Source organism: Zootoca vivipara, chromosome 5, assembly GCF_965207765.1.
Source record: "Zootoca vivipara chromosome 5, rZooViv2.hap1.1, whole genome shotgun sequence".
NCBI classification, from domain to species: Eukaryota; Metazoa; Chordata; class Lepidosauria; order Squamata; family Lacertidae; genus Zootoca; species Zootoca vivipara.
The window spans coordinates 71,936,606-71,952,911 of record NC_142588.1 but is presented as its reverse complement, the minus strand read 5'-3'; positions in this window follow the sequence as shown (position 1 = coordinate 71,952,911).

The window sequence follows — 16,306 nt, the reverse complement described above, 5'->3', positions numbered from 1 at the left end:
AGCTGGGCTTCACCATACAGATTTTCTTCCAGTGACTATGGCAAAGGCATTAGAGTTTTGCTCAAGGAGAATAAAGAGATTGCAGAAAAGCTGAGAAATAATAATATAACAATAACAATCAGTGTTTTTTTTCTTTTTAAAAAATGTTTAGGGTACTCTCATTAAACGCTCGCTTCCATCTGAAACTCAGGAAACACAGTGACAGGAAATGAGGGGTAGCAATGGAACTGACAATTCACTGTGCTAGAGAAGATTTTTTTTTTCGTTTCTTCTCCTGTTAAAGTTACAAAATGTTTAGGTGTATGCGTACCCCTGCATCCCCCTAGAAAAAAGCACTGGTGATGATAATAATTTATTATCATCTATTTATACCCCGCCCATCTGACTGGGTAAATTCCTTCCATTGTGGAAGATGCAGGCTAGATCCCCAGGCCTGAATCTCCCCACAAAGGTAGTTTGAAGAACAGAGATACATAGTGATAACAAGTGACCAAATTCTAAACCGTATTATGTAGACAGCAGACCTCTGAATTACCAGTCAATGGACAGTGGTGGTGGGAGAGGGATTTTGCTTTCACATCCTTATTGTGGGCTCCCTGCGGGTATTATTTCCTTTCTGAAAATACAAGCAGAGTTTAAAATGGAAACAAAAATGCCTGGGTAAGAAAAAAAAATGCCTGGCTCCAGGAAGACTGAACTGTAGGTGTTCTGCTTTATGAGAGGTATTCTATATATAAGGCTTGAGTACTTTTTTTAAATAAAAAAAACCCCTCTCCCTTGTGATTGAATTAGGGATGGGCAAATTGGTCAATTATGGTTCCCCTCAGTCTCTCATTTTTCCAATCTTGTTCAGTTCTGCACATTTCTGCATCAGTTTTTTTTAAAAAAGTGCTCCTGAAAATCATTTCAGTGAAAATTTATCCTCGTATGACATATATCCACAGATACATATATATTGGCAGGGAACTTCCCTAATACACACATTTTTGCACATCTCTGATGTAATGTATTTTGTATGGTATTTTCAATGGTATATGCATTTTTATGTATACTTTTGTATATATATGCTATTTGGGACACATTACTTGACTGAAGAACTGCACTACAAAATTCACATCTGTACGAATTTCAAAGGCTGAAATTCACTTCCCATTTTGTTTCAGAAATGTGAACCACACCAAATTTCTCCCCCAGCCCTAGACTAATTAGCAGACTGCTGATAAAGAGACTACCCAGATATAGGCCTCAGAAGATTTTAACTATGTATAAAAATATCGGACATGGTTTGCATGCCAAGTAATTCCTGTCCCATCACCTCAAAAATTAAAATGCAGCTAGAAACAGTATGACTGGCATTTTCAACAAAATTTAGGGGGAAAGCCTTAAAATAGTCAAGGCATTTATTTATTTAACAATGACTTCTGAAAACATGATGGAGAATTGTCCTTGAAAATAAACACACAGAAACAACCCAAAGGTTCAAAGCTACAGTATAACCATATGTTTATCTAACAGTGTGGTGTGCATTTCTGAGCATGACCACCAGGTGGCAGCTAACCTTCAATATTGTCTATGTCTGTACTCTTGGATCTCTGCTAGCAGCGTTAAGAAACAGCAGCAAAAACCCACTGTCAACCTAAATTAGGTTCTTATTAATATGGGGTCCCAAATTCATACAAAGCTGGCGGGAAAATGTGAAACTGTTTTGTCGCTGCTTTATGTCAAAATTTTGGCACAGGTTTTGGAGTGTCTGAAAAGCTCTTCCTTGTTCATCAGTTATCATTGTGTATACCTGACTTTGCGCAATTCCTCTGTTTGCTGAGGAAGAGGAGATCCAGCCAACAGTTAGCCAAGTGACCCTAGTCTTTTTCTAAGGCAGTGCTTAGACACAGATACACATTTGCTACGATAGGTGATGCAAGTCCTTCTCCAGAGCCAACTAGTTGCATGTACTTCTGCAACGCAGCAACAGTCACAAAGAAGAGAAAGAGCAGGACAGAAAGGTAGCGAAAGCAATAAACGAAGAAATAGAGCTGTGATAGTTTATGGCTGCTCTAGCTCAGGGATGGGGAAACCTGTGGCCCTCTAGATGTTGTTGGACTGCAATTCCCACCAGCCTCAGGCAGCATGGCCAAGGGTTGGGGCGAGAGGAGCTGGAGATGCAGAATGAGGGGAGTTATTGTTGGGTTTTTTGAGTAATCAATTTGCACCTGAGCCAGTCTGATGTCAGTACTGTCAGTTTAAGAAACAGGTGCCGGTGTATTGTTCTTAATTGCTCCTAAGTGTGGGTGTTACTCTGTGTATATAAGGCTCTGTTGGGAAGCAGTTTCTTGTTGGGATTTTGGGAGTGTTGGGAGTGTGGGAGCGTGGGAGCGTGAGTCTACTGATAAAGCATGTTTGGAATTAGTTTTTAAAGTCTCAGGGGGAAGGTTAGTTGATAACAGAGAGTTCTGAGCTTGTTTGCTTAAAATTAAAGTCTAGGTTAAAAGGTAAAGGGACCCCTGACCATTCGGTCCAGTCGTGACTGACTCTGGGGTTGTGGCGCTCATCTCGCGTTACTGGCTGAGGGAGCCAGCGTACAGCTTCCAGGTCATGTGGCCAGCATGACAAAGCCGCTTCTGGCAAACCAGAGCAGCACACGGAAACACCGTTTACCTTCCCGCTGTAGTGGTACCTATTTATCTACTTGTACTTTGACGTGCTTTCAAACTGCTAGATTGGCAGGAGCTGGGACCGAGCAACAGGAGCTCACCCCATCGCGGGGATTTGAACTGCCGACCTTCTGATCGGCAAGCCCTAGGCTCTGTGGTTTAACCCACAGCGCCACCCGTGTCTAGGTTAGAAAAGCCCTTTGTCTCCTGGTGACCTGCTTCAGGCAAGTCAGTTTTTGTTGCGCATTTTTCTTTTGCCTCTGCAGGAAGCATACTTTCATGGGCCACTGGAAACTGGGGTGTGAGTTGTTCTTTTGCACCTTGTTTCAGTACCCAGTTATTCCTAATAGTAATGCCAGCGTAGCCTCCCAGCTCAGCCACTAAGTGCACTAAGTGTGTGGACAGACATGGTATGTACTGTAGCTGCTTCTCCTCTGAAGATGGCTAAACAATTCATTTCTTTTTCACCCCTCCATGGACACTATGGAAATATGGACTGGGTGGGTAACTGGAGGCCCTGCAGTTTCTATAGTATCCCTATAGTACAGAATAAAGTGTTTGATCTGACCAGCTGGGGCTGGTTGTCAAAGGGAAATGTCTAGGTGACCTGCTCACTGAGCATTCATCCTAATTTGTTTTCAGGTAGATGGTTTGGGCTGTTTCATGCACATCCACTTTGAATTGTTTGGAGGGGAGTTAGATGATGTCGTATCGAAGCAAGTGTCACCCCACAATTTCCAGTCATTCATTTCCCCCCCCTTACTTCCATTACCATGCAAAGCTCAGTCTTTTGGAAGGAAGTGGGTCTGCTGCACAAGCCCTCCCAATTCACTATCAATGTGGGACCTGAATTTGCTGGTATCTGAATGAATCCCACTCGAAAAATGACAGACAGTCTGGAACTGCCCAAGGCTGTGTTACAAAACAAGCGAGGCTGCAATCCTATGCATTCCACTTACCTGGGAGTATGCATCATTTAACTCACTGGGGCTTTACCTTTTGAGTTATGTGTGTAGGACTGCACTGTAAGTGGCCTTGAAGAAAAGCTTTAAAGTGCCAAAGGAATGTAAACCATGAGAAATAGCTTAAAGGCACCACGAGGTGGCAGTGTGAGAGTATTAAATAGGAATACTTCCACACATTTCCAACAAATTGTGGATACCAGATTCACCCAGCAGTTGAGAAGAGGATGGGGTGGGCTGTCATTGGGCTGTAAGATTTGCATAATTTGTTGTGTATGTTCTTGAAGTTTGAATAGGCTGTGAAAAAGACACCGTGTTTTAGCTCATTCTCCTGCGTCACACCGAGCTTTAAATATAATGTTAAAACAAAATAATAATGCACTTCTGAAGAAGTGTGCATGCACACGAAAGCTCATACCTATGACAAACTAAGGTGCTACTGGAAGGAATTTTTATTTTATTTTATTTTGTTTTGTTTTGACTATGTCAGACCAACACGGCTACCTACCTGTATAATGTTAAAGTTAAGGAAACTCCCCCCCCCAACTTTCCATACCTTTGCCTTCTATTTAAAAGGGTCTTCACTGTGCTACTTTTGAGCCTCCTTATATTATATTGGTTTGCGTTGTTTGTGTATTTTCACTCAGCTACATGATAGCAATGCTGCTTGCTTTGCTTGCAAGGAATCCTGGGGACTTCATTTACCCAGACTGCAAACAATTCTTTCTGCATATTTGTTTACTGAGGTTGTGTCTCATGAAACCAATTCCCATTATTGCAGTGTCCTCTTGGATTGCCAGATTAAAACTTGGAAAGGAGACTTATTATATACCCAGTAGTGGGTGGTATTATTTGAAGGAGGGAGCCCAGCATAGATCTTATTGGACACTACTTCCTCTCACCCCAGGCAATGGTCATAGATGACAGGAGTTGTAATCCAGAAACCTATGGGAGACCACAGGTTCCTCTTCCATGCTTTAAGGGAAAGTGGTTTGTAGAGCAAACAGATGACTAATCATGGGAGCAAAGTCCCATGATGGGGGGGGCAGAGAAAAGAAGGGGGAAACCCCATCACCAGGTTTAATAGCCAGGATATGGAAGAACCTCTCTCCACTGGGAATGGCAGAGACATGGCTCCAAAAATTTCCACCAGAGAAGCAGTTGAAATGCTATATGACTGCATTTTGCAAGTTTTGTTTGCTTCCAGCTATAGCCACTCTCCATTCCTCCTTCCTGTGTGCGCGCGCTTTACCCTCATTCCTTTCTTCATCTTTTCCCTTCCTACTTCCCCATCTCTCTCCCTCCCTCCTTCTCATTCCTCAATACTCTCCCTGGAGTGTACCACTCAACCTGGGTTGTGTTGGAGTCTTTCCTTGCAAGTGGGGCTCCTCTGCTGCTCAAACCCCACCCCCACCCCAAAAGTGTTTGGGGCAGTCATGGAGCCTTTTGCAAAAGACTATTGAGAAGACACAACTTTTGCCTTCTGTTTCCTTGCTCTTTGCCAGAAGTGGCGGTGGGGGAGCAGGCAAAGTTTAGTCTAGAGCAGGCATAGGCAAACTCCGGGCCCCCAAATGTTTTGGACTACAATTCCCATCATCCCTAGCTAACAGGACAAGTGGTCAGGGATGATGGGAATTGTAGTCTGAAACATCTGGAGGGCTGGAGCTTGCCTATGCCTGGTCTACAGGGCACTATGTTTTTCTGTAATGGTTGCTTTTAGTATAATACTGATACAGTACTGATGGTAATTGATGGTAGATCCTTTTGGAATCTGGTGGTAATTTTCTTGGAACTTCCACTAGTTGTCCTGTACAATATATGCTGTTTTTCTAACCTGATTTGCAGCATAAAGAACAGAAATAGGGAAGGTGGGGAAATTTATAATCTGTGTATCTTTGCTGGTTTTGGATCCTGGCACTTTAATGGAAGGGTCTCTGGCAAAGCCGAGTTGGCAATCTCTTCGCAGTCAGGCTTCCATGTATGGTGTTGTGCTCCTGTCTCACCCATAACCTGCCCAGCAGGGCATGAACTTCCCAGGCCGAAAAAAGTATGGGATAAAAAATTGAACGGCAGAAATATGTACAACCTCTGCACAGGCAAATCCGGATGAAGGCTCTTGGTTGTATCACATCCCCACAAACAGATCAGAATGAAGGCTCACTAAAGAATGGAGACCATACAGCTTTCACATAAGCTTTGGGCAAGCAAATCTGGATAAATGCTCAGATAAACATGTCATGTTGAATGGGATAGGAGATAGAATAGCCCCGACAACTTAAAACCCACCGGGCCCAGCAACAATCTACTACTTTCTGATGACAACCCTCCCATTAGGAGTGGAACCACTGTAATGACATGCCTCCAGCTCCCATCCCTCTTGAGCAGGCATCCCCAAACTGTGGCCCTCCAGATGTTTTGGCCTACAACTCCCATGATCCCTAGCAACAGGACCAGTGGTCAGGGATGATGGGGAGTGTAGTCCAAAACATCTGGAGGGCCGAAGTTTGGGGATGCCTGCTCTTGAGTTATTCCAGACATGATCAAGGGGGTCAAAAGCCTCGGAGAGACTGAGGATAATCTGCAGGGTCACACATCCTGTCTCTCTCCCAACAATCAGGGCTGTATATGATTCCCCCCCTCTTTCCCCCACCCCGTAAGTTCTGTTCTCTCTTTATAATTTAAAATTCAACAAAAACTATCTGGGCGAGAACCCCTGAAATGTCTGATTTTTGCAGGGGAAGTAGGTTTCTTGCACAAGAGCGGCAAGTCAACTTTAATTGTGATTAACCCCCAGCACCACCCACGTTAATAGCCACTATAATATTGACATAGGTTAATATAGGTTGATAGCCACTATAAAAGCTCAACGTGATGGTGCTGACTTCACATTTTCCTCTCATTTCTTTGCATGTTTTTGTTGTACCTTGTAAGATAAGAGAGCTGTATGTTCCAGGGACAGCTGAGGGCGTGGTTCCACGCTAGAGCCCTTGAGCACAGCTGACAAGCTGCTTTTCTGCAGGTAGGTTGAAATGGGAGTATAGGAGCATAGCATCTTGATCAAGGGAAGTGATAGTACCACTGTACTCTGCTCTGGTCAGACCTCACCTGGAGTACTGTGTCCAGTTCTGGGCACCACAGTTCAAGAAGGATCCTGACAAGCTGGAACGTGTCCAGAAGAGGGCAAAATGGTCAAAGGCCTGGAAACGATGACTTATGAGGAACGGCTTAGGGAGCTGGGTATGTTTAGCCTGGAGAAGAGAAGGTTAAGGGGTGATATGATAGCCATGTTCAAATATATAAAAGGATGTCATATAGAGGAGGGTGAAAGGTTGTTTTCTGCTGCTCCAGAGAAGCGGACACAGAGCAATGGATTCAAACTACAAGAAAGAAGATTCCACCTAAACATTAGGAAGAACTTCCTGACAGTAAGAGCTGTTCAACAGTGGAATTTGCTGCCAAGGAGTGTGGTGGCGTCTCCTTCTTTGGAGGTCTTTAAGTGGAGGCTTGACAGCCATATGTCAAGAATGCTTTGATGGTGTTTCCTGCTAGGCAGGGGGTTGGACTGGATGGCCCTTGTGGTCTCTTCCAACTCTATGATTCTAAATGGAAGAGGCCCATGCTGTCCCTGTCCACTCCAGAAAGGGGGCATGGATGCCTTCACCCAATATACATTACCTGCTTGGTTTCCCCAAGCCTGCAACTCCCCAAACTCCTATTCATGAAGCTGTTGTCTGCACATTCACTATCTGCACACGTGCAATGGCTTTCTTAAACGTACACACCTCAGCTTAACTGCAAAGTGAATATAGCTTACAATTTCAATTTCAGATAGAAGCTGATTTGAGGGAACGTGCATCAAACAGTGGTATTTCTCAAGAACCTACAGCAGGCATCCCCAAACTGTGGCCCTCCAGATGTTTTGGCCTACAACTCCCATGATCCCTAGCAACAGGACCAGTGGTCAGGGATGATGGGGATTGTAGTCCAAAACATCTGGAGGACCGAAGTTTGGGGACGCCTGACCTACAGGAACAATATGGATTGTGGCTAACATCATGTGTACACAGCTTCAAACACCAGCAGTGGGAGCAGACTAGAGCCACAGTAAATCGTACAGAGAGCTAAAGGCCCTTTGAAAGAGGCGTTGTTACTTGTGGGTTGCATGTTCACCTCTCTTTGGCCTCTTGCAATAAGGTCTTACAGTCTCATTTCTATTGCTTACAAAGCTTGAGAAACTTGCTTGAATGGGGCAGTGGTGGGAGCTGAACAAATAAGGTTCTGTTTACACTGACTGCAGAAAGGAAGTGAGACCTATGAAAGCAAGGTCAGAGGCAATAATGTATCTGAAGAGCAGTGTCTGGAAACCTCAGGAGGGGTAAGTGCCTTTGTGCTTGGAGTTTCTCAAAGGCAACAGGTTGGCCTCTGTGAGAACAGGATGCTGGAGGAGATGATCAGGGATGGTGGCAGGAGCTGGACTAATAAGATACTGTGTACACTGCACTGCAGAAGCAAAGTGAAACAGACTGAACACGATCCTTCTATAACAAAGCAGGTACAAATCTATAGCTCAGCCCTAAGTGCTGTTACTTGAATGTGTGTCTCACCAAGTTGAAGAGCACATTTCCTGGTAAGAATGCAAACACGGCATTGCCTCACAATGTCAAGGACACACAGCTTTATCACTGCTGTCACATAATTTGTTGCTTCATTCTGGAGAGGCAAGTAGATTATAAAAGTGCATGAAAGAGGAAGCTGTGACAAAAATGGAAAATACCAAAGCATATGAATAATTATGCCTGTTCAATGTTTGGGCTTACTCTGTATCTTCCCCTCACTAAAAGCCCAGTTTTCTTTCTGCAGTCTACTGTGCTTGTACCTAGAATGATCCTTTTCCCTGGGAACTTAACAGTTTGCAATTTACCTTCTGTGAGGCAATGGAATGTTGTCATTTTGGCTGGTCAAAAAGAAGAACCAATGTGAAATCAGAACAAAACCACATAGAAGGCTTAGAAAGGGAACACTGTGTACTATTCACAGGAATGATGCAGGTAAAAAAAGAGCAGAAACCAAGCAAAAACCCAACCTGGTGCCCTCCATATTTGGGTAGCATGGCCAAATATATATTTCTTGTCCATGAATTTTCCTAAAATCCATTGTTTAAGCCATTAGTACTTCTTGGAATTCCTGCCAACCTAGCAGTTCGAAAGCACATCAAAATGCAAGTAGATAAATAGGAACCGCTATAGCGGGAAGGTAAACGGCGTTTCCATGTGCTGCTCTGGTTTGCCAGAAGCGGCTTTGTCATGCTGGCCACATGACCTGGAAGCTATACGCCGGCTCCCTCGGCCAATAATGCGAGATGAGCGTGCAACCCCAGAGTCGGTCACGACTGGACCTAATGGTCAGGGGTCCCTTTACCTTTACCTTACTTCTTGGGATAATGAATTCTATAGCTGAAGGGGGGGGCAGCTTTAGAGGATACAAGTCTGCTGGAAAACAGCAGCACAATGATTTAAATTTCATTCGATGAAGCACTTAGGTTCTGTCCAGGCATCTGAAACCATGGAAAATCACAAACTTCTCCCTGTGGCTTCTTCCATTCTAGTTCATCATGACCCACTTCTGTGGCAAAACACTCTCTAGCTTCCTGCAATGTGTTCTCCCCCCTATCTTTTTAATAAAGTTGCTGCCTATTCTTTTCCTTTCCAGAGTCTACCTGCTTTTAGTAGTGATTAATATATCAGGTGGTGTTTTCTCCTACCCAAAGCCTGCATGAAAAACACCTATACACATAATAGCTACACTGGTTCAATGTCAGCCTTTTTAAAAAAAATAAGACACAGAATACCTAGAGTGACTTTCGTAAGTTTTCAATTGCTCAATTTTAGCAATATCCTGTTTTTTTAAGAGGTTCTTGACTTCCAGTCACAATGATGCAAATTAAGTTTCTTATTTTATCTTCCTCCTTCTACAGGCTTGGGTATTTAACTAATCATAAATGAACACACTGCCATTACATCCTGTGAGTCAGCTTCATGGCATAACTAAGCATTTGTCCTCAGAAGTAAGCCCCACTGGGACTTACCCTCTAGTAGTTGTGAATAGGGATGCAGCTTTAATGGACTAACTTGGATTTAAGAATGAATGCTTGACTAGATCTGGAGCTAGGGTGGCTAGGTGAAAGAGAGGGCAGGGCTCCTGAACTTGTAATGGTTGTGTAGTCAAAGTGGGAGCTGCATCAGGTGTCGTTTGCATGAAGCAAACTGTTAACCAGTGCAGAATGCAGATCTCTTTGAACTTGTGAGACAAAATGGCATAGACCTATCAAAACTCTGGCCGCTGCTGTATCCTGAGTCTTATTTGAATGAGAACATCATCTTTAGATGCTGCTGGATAGACAAGTGGCTAGAAATGGCAGGAAGGGAGAATCCTGCTGCACTAAGGTCCTTGCAGGCTTCCCATGGGCACCTGGTTGTCCCCTATAGGAACAGGATGGCCTGATCCGGCAGGGCTATGCTTGTGGTCTTATGATCACTGGCGGAGGAACAAGGGGGCAGGGGGAGTGCACTGCCCCCCGGCACCATCAGGGAGGGGGGTACCATTGCGATCGCCCCCCGGACACGCACCGTGCACCCTCCACCGCGCCGGGCGCCATGCCCCCCAGGATACACACCACGCCCTCATGGGCGGCATCCAACCCGAAGGCCAGGCGGAACAGATGACAAATCCCGCAGGGCCCTGGTCTCCTGTGAAAGAGCATTCCACCAAGTTGGGGCCAACACTGAAAAGGCCCTGGCCCTAGTTGAGGCCAATCTAGCCACCTTATGGCTCGGGATCTCCAGAATATTGTTGTTTGTAGACCTTAAGGTTCTCCGCGGGGCATACCAGGAGAGACGGTCCCGTAGGGCAACATGCAATGCCCCCAGGACGTGTGCCATGCCCCCGGGATGCGTGCCAGCCACACACCCACATGCTCTCTGCCCCTGGAGCCAGAGCATGCTGCTTCACTACTGCTTATGATGTTTAATGTGCATTACTTCACTTACTTCAAAATGTGGCAAAGCATTTTCAGGCCCTCTTACATATCCTGCTGAGTGGGGCTCTGGATCTCTGCCCTAAAATCCTGCCCTATTTCTGTATGGGGGGGCGGGGGAGGCTTCAACTGGTACACCAGTACCTTGTGCTGCAGTTACTACCCTGACCTGAGTATCTAATGTAAGACCCCAATCTAACCACTCTTTAAGGGAGAATACAACCCAGTCCAGAGCAGGGTGTTGTTTACTGTCGCTGTTCTCTTGAAACAGCTTTCAACAGCATTCCTGTTTGAACTTTAGTTGGTTCACCTTTACCCAGCCCGTTGCAGCTTCCTGGCACCTGTTCAGCGCTTCCACTGCCACACCTGGTTCAGACATCAAGGTGAAATAGAGCTGAGTGTCAGCAGGTGCGATGCAAGCAGGTGAAAACTTCATGAAAAGAAGGGGGGAGGATCCACTTTCTGAGAATATTGTGGTTGTGGTCCTGCGTTACAGCAACACTGATGCAAACAGAAGTTGGCAATAGCCTTGTGTTTTTCAGCCCAAGAGTTTGATCCAGCAACCAACACGAGAAAAAATGGGGAAGGCGGGAGAGGGAAATGGCAACTGAAATCAGAAATACAGGCAGGTGGAACTTGCAACAAAATGTTACCATGTGAAGTTCAGGAATCCAGCCACATCTTTCATTCTCTCTTCCCAGTTTGCAATTTTCTATGCCCAACCCCCCACCCCCACCCAGCAGATAGTATTCCTGCACCGCAGAGCACACTCAGTCTTCATTAGTCTATTTGGGGGGGGGGTTACTCGTGGTCTTTTAATGGTGGACTCCCCCCCCCAAGCCCTGTTGATAGCTCCCTCTTGTCCATGACTGGCTCTAGTGACAACAACCAGCCAGAAGAACTGAGATTGCTATTTGAATATGAAACTACTATTTGTTCAGGATTCCATTCCATTCACCCTCTCCACCCACCACCTCATGCACCAAACAACAGCATTCTGTCCCCATTCACCTATTTTTGTTTTGTTTTGTTTTCACTTTTGAGTTTTTGGGAATGGGAAGGGAGATAAACCTGGGCTCAGCCACAGCTACATTAAATGCTTTAATTTCTCCAGTGATGTATATGGGCAGCTGTTTCTTCCATCTCCGAGTATACTGAAAAATACATACTCTGTAGCTCTTCAGACATGGATACAGGTACAAACTATCTCTACTGTGTTTCCCCGAAAATAAGACACTGTCTTATACTGGTATTTATTTTTCCTCAAGAAGACGCACTATGGCTTATTTTCAGGGGGTGTCTTATTTTTTATTATGTGTCCAGCCTTGCCTCTTCCTTGGTCCCCTCCAGGACTGCGCCTATCACTATGTCTTATTTTCAGATACTTATATTGTGCAAATGCTTAGAAATCCTGCTACGGCTTATTTTATGGGTATGTCTTATTTTCGGGAAAACAGGGTACACAACTACAAGTGTTGGCGCAAAAGAATGTGGCACATCTTCATTTATACAACTATTGTGCACAGATGTACACTTGTTGAACTTTACATGTGAATAACTATGAATATACAGCTATATGTATATGGACTGTTAAATGCTATGTGTGAACACCCATGTTGTGAAACCAGGAAGTCACCTACGGAGGCAATGAGATGCCTATTTCTCCACCTTTATAAGTATTTAGCTGTTGTTCTGCTACAACAAATATGCTCAATTCCTCTATCCTACCGAGCTGTCCTCTCCAGTACTATTCAGGCATTCAATATTTGTGTGAACATTGCATGGGTGTGTTCAGGGGTGAGCCAGCTGTGCCCGTCATCTCTATTCTGTCCGCTATCCAAAATTATGGGGAAAATTCCTGAAGTGGGGCACTTCCTGTACTTATGGGACCCCTTAGCATTTATTTCCCCCCTTCAGATTTTGTGTACCCGAGTCAGCTGATCTCCCTCTCTCGTGTATAGGTGGTGTGGTTTTCTCTATGTAAACATGGATGTGGCCTCTAATCTGTATTGGTAGGTAGATCTCTATTGCAGATCACTCTTTTAATGCTCCGCCTGTGCTTTTAAACAGCAAATCATAATACTTTCTTTGTAGAAAACTATGCTTCCTATTTCCATGTATGCAAAGCCTCTCCTACTGGTTTGGTTTATTTGTTTTGCATAGCAAACTGTTAAAGCCAGAGGGGGAGGAGAGCAGGCTGGTTTTGTTGCATTTCTGGTCAGTTGACAACATCAGTGTGCAGTGCATGCAAGGGGAAATGAAAACATTTTACTTCAAGGTTACCTCACATCAGCCAGATTTTCCCGACATTAGTTACTGGAAACAACCAGGATAGCCTCTGACCTTTTTACACACACACATACACACACACACACACACACACACACATATGTGTGTGTGTGTGTGTGTGTGTGTGTTTTATTAATTTTGTAACAAATAGAAAAAGAACAAGATACAAAAAATACAAAAATACAAAAAACTTAAAAGAAAAAAAGACAAAATTAAAAAAACAAAAACCAAGAAAAAACAGAAAAACAATTCTTTAACATTTAATCCAATATACATCTTACCCTGCCGACTTCCTCCTCCCCCCCTTCCACGTTTCTATTCATGTCTATTGCAACACTCTCTACTTCTTAATCTATTTCTTCTTCTAATATACCTATAATAGATATTTTCAATAATTTACATTTAAAACTTATTTCCCTCTCACAAAATCTTAATGCTTCTTCAGTATCTTTGAATATCCACTTCCCTTATTGTCCATTTTTAACCTTATATTTCTCTAAATAAATCTTAAATTTCTTCCAATCTTCTTCCACCGTCTCTTCTCCCCAAACTCGGACTCTTGCAGTCAGTTCAGACAGTTCCATAAATTCTATCAGCTTCATCTGCCAGTCGTCCACCATAGGTAGATCTTCAGATTTCCAATTCCTTTTTACATACTCTCACTGAGGAATAAAAATGATGTATGCATCTTCCTTGAGCAGATAGCAGAACAAAGACAAAACCTTATTCCAATATCCCCCTCCATTCAGAGCAAAGGTGTAGAGACAGAAACAGGACTGCCTTGTCCTTGATGTTCCTGTGCCCCACTGATGCAGCTCCAAAATCTGAAAACAGGCATCTGCATTCATGTATCCATTCACTGAATGCCTTGCTGAATGAAGGTTCAAAAGACTGCCTACGTATCTGTGCCTTTTCATTTTCATTCCATTCCATTCATCATCCTTGTTACCACTAAGCTTGGCAGCTCAGAAGTCTTATCATTAAGGCTCTTCTTCACAAGACTTTGTTGTGTTCTGGAAGAGTGAATGAGGTGTGGCTTGTCCCTCTCGAGAGAAGCTGAGTCTTGAGACAGGATGACCACATGTCCTACTTTACAGAGGAGAGTCCTCTTTTTGAAGGACTGCCTTGGTTCCAGTCCACATTAAAGATGAAGCACCCTAAGAAGGGAATTCAGGGGACCTGAAAATGCCCATCAGCCATTTGCATCGGGGCAGCAAACTGAGGGCAGTATTCAACTAAAGTTACACTAGTGCAACGCTTTAGCTGGACAATGTAACTTTCCTGATGTCTCCTCTCACCACCTGTCCCTGAAATCTGCTCTGTCTGTTCCCCTAACCCTCCAGAGCAGATTGGGGAGAGGAGAAGGTGGGGAAGTCAAACAGATTTGCTGAGCTAGCACAACTCCTTTAGTTGAATATTGCTCTGAGCAGCTCCCAAAGGTCACTTGGTTACGGTCCTTCCTTGCTGTGGGGAGAAAGAGAGAGAGAAAGAGAATGAGAGGGGAGAGAGGGGGTTATTGCAGTACTTGCTGGTATGGAGTACTGACACCTCTTCTTTTGCCACCCATGGCCGCCACTTTGTGATGGCACCCATGCCATTTTTGTCAATTTATGATTGCTGGCAACACTATCTATCCAATATACAGTACATTAGCTATACATATAAAGTAGCACATATTATTTTTATGCAAAATGGTGTCATCTTTGCCCTATTTTTTGTGATGTATTTCTTCTCTTTGTCCAGACATAGGAAAACTCGGTCCTCCAGATGTTTTGGGACTACAACTCCCATCATCCCTAGCTAACAGGACCAGTGGTCAGGGATGATGGGAATTGTAGTCTCAAAACACCTGGAGGGCAGAGTTTGCTATCGCAAAATAATATTGGGGGAAACTGGGTATTAAGAGTGCTAACATAAATCATATACCCCCGTTTCCCAGTGGCCCTTCAAAGTACGCTTCACGCAGAGATTATAGAAAAATAAAATATGCAAACAGAAGTTGACTTGGCTAAAATATACCACCAAGAGTTTAAAGATTTTTCCCAACCTAGCATGAAACCCCTGACTAGCAGTATACCGTTTAAAGTATACAGAAGAAAAACAAGAGGTTGGCTTTCTTTAACAGAAAAACAAACTGATTCGGAAGAGTCTTTAAACTAAAGATAAACACTCTCTCTCCCAGCAACTTTACATACCCACATTCCAACCCTTCAAACCTCCCACCATACTCCCACACAACTACCACACAAAATGCTTACCAACAGAGCCTTATATACATGGGAGTAGAGCCCACGCCTGTGAGCAATTAAAATTACCGGCACCTGTTTTTCTTAGATAGTATTGACATTAGACCGGCTCAAAAGCACTTTGATTATTCAAGAAACCCAACATTTGCCTATGCCTGTCTTTGTCAGTACAGAACTGGACACCTTGTCTTTAGGTTCCCCGCCTTCCTTTCTTCCCATAAATGAGAAGAAAGCCTTCTGCAGGTCTGTGTGAAAAACCCTTCCAGGAATCTAACTAACTATTTAATAAATGTATCCTATAACCCACACCTGTGTGGGCATGAATGAATATTCAGGTTTCAACGGACTACACAGGTAATAAGGAAATAAGCTATGTACTGATGGAACTTAACAGTTAGAGCTGAAGGCAGCAAGCCACATATTGAGCACTCTGGATAAAAACTGAGCCCACAATAGACAGACATAGATATACATTTTTGAAAACAGTTTATTGTTATGGATGATCCAACCGTTTAAATTAACATCTGTACAAGTATATATTATGGTCGGATGCCACATTATTTGTTTGTTGACGTCTGTGTTTCATTATGTCTTTGTATTGGTGTTGCAACTGTACAAGTATTATTCTGGAAATGATTTTACAGCAGCTTTTCTGTTGAAAAAGAACGGTTTTGTTTTTGGTTTCTCTCTCCCTACGGTCCTCTCTTGTTTACTTCACTTTTCACTTACATACTGCTGCTCTTCATCTGAAGATCACTTAAAAATACCCCACCCCACCCCACCCCCAAAAAAGTAGGAGCGAACTACGTGCACAAATCACTTTATTTGCAGACATAGTGGCTGGAGGAAATCTCCATGCCGAAGGCGTGTATCTAGCATGGAAAATAAAAAGCCAAGCCACCAGACCTCATGGCACTTGGCTCCTTCTCCAGGGCTGCAGTCATAGTCTTTCCAAGGCACAATCTAGTTTGGAGTACCCCGCTTAGCCCCCGGAGGCGGGCGGGCAAGTGAAGATGTTCTGAGCTGAAGCGCTCCCAGGTACAATTTCCTCCACTTGTGGGCGTCGGCCGGAGTTGCGGTTCCACTTCCTCCTCGCCAGGGGCTCCTCACTTTGCTCTCGCCGTT